Source organism: Brassica oleracea, chromosome C1 (assembly GCF_000695525.1).
Source record: "Brassica oleracea var. oleracea cultivar TO1000 chromosome C1, BOL, whole genome shotgun sequence".
NCBI lineage: Eukaryota > Viridiplantae > Streptophyta > Magnoliopsida > Brassicales > Brassicaceae > Brassica > Brassica oleracea.
The window spans coordinates 33,528,905-33,530,533 of NC_027748.1; positions in this window are offsets into that span (position 1 = coordinate 33,528,905).

A 1,629-nucleotide genomic window follows, 5' to 3' on the forward strand; every position below is an offset into this window, starting at 1 on the left:
TACAACAACCAACAAGGTGGTTACCAAGCTAGACAAAACTACTCTCAAGGTTTCCCCTCCAAAGAAAATCAGTCTACACAAGGCCAAGACGGATCTTCTACCTCTGCTCCACAAGAGAGTAGCACTGATGCAATGTTGAAACAGATCTTGGAGTCCCAAACTAGAAGTGAGTAGAACATTGGATATGAGCTGAAGAACCTTCACACCAAAGTTGATGGAAGCTACAATGACCTCAACAACAAGTTCCTACAACTCTCCTCTCACTTCAGGGCTTTGGAGAATCAGTTTTTCTCTATGCCTTCAACCTCCAAGAGCCCAATGGGATCTCTACCAGGAAAATCAGAGCAGAATCCCAAAGAGTATTGCAATGTTATCCTCTCAACTACTTCTAAGATTGAGTTGAGTGATCATGAGAAAGAGAAAGATCAGATTGAAAAACTCATGTATGGAACAGAAGTTGTTGCCAAGGCTGAAGCACAGATTGTTGAGAAGGTTGAACATAAGATTGTGGGATGGGTTGAGATGCAAACTGTAAAGAAGGTTGAGAGAAAGGTTTTGCAACCAGTTAGACACAAAGATGAGAAACTGGTTATTGGGAAAGCTGTCACGCAATTGAAGGAGGTTCAGTTAGAAGAAGCTCATGTGGTTGAGAAATCACCTTATGACAAGCTCCCATTTCCACAAAGGTTCCTCACTAAAGCTCAAAAGAAGGTGATCTCCAAGTTCAGAAAAGACATGGGAGATGTAGGAGTCAAGCTTCCATAGATATCGAATATGCATGATGCTCATGTCCAAATGATGCTCATCAAGGAAATTCTAGCTCACAAAGAAGAAGTAGGAGAGCTCTTAAACATCTCTACTATGCAGCTTGATCCACCAGTCACACCAAAGTCTATTCCAAAACTAGAAACCCAAGGGAAATTCACCTTGTCTTGCTCCCTTAGTAAGTTTACACTTGATGATGCTCTTGTTGATTCTGGTGCAAGTGTGAATGTGATCTCAATGGAGATGGTGAAGAGTCTTGGGATTGAGAACATGGAGCCAAACACATCTTCAATCATGTTTGGAGACTCTTCTTCAACAACTCCATTAGGTTTAATCAAAGACTACCCTATGAAGATTAGAGACTGCATCATCCCTATTGATCTCACTGTTTTGAAGATGGCAACTGAGAAGAGAGTCTCATTGATCCTTGGCACACCATTTCTCACAACAGTAGGAGCTTGCATTGACTTTGCCAACAAGAAGGTAACACTCCTCAATGTGAACAAAGCTGTCTCCTACCCAATCAAGTCTCCAATGATGAATTTTGAGTATTGTGGAACCATCACTTGTGGAGAACCTTCCATTGAAAAGATCAAGGATGAAATGGTTGTTAGTAGAAAAGAATGTCTTGATGGAGGGTCCTCTAAAGAGATGTGTGATGAGCACTTGGAAAGTGCTACAAAGGAATAGGTGAGTAGAGCCACAAAGGCTGCTCATGGCAAGAAGAAGATGATGAAAGAACCTCACCCTTCACCTCTTGATATGATGCCACACGCTCTCACTCTTCACCCAATGAAGTTCAAGGATGGAGCTATTGAGTACAAGATCAAATGCAAGGGAAAGTCTACACCATTCTCAAGTGCA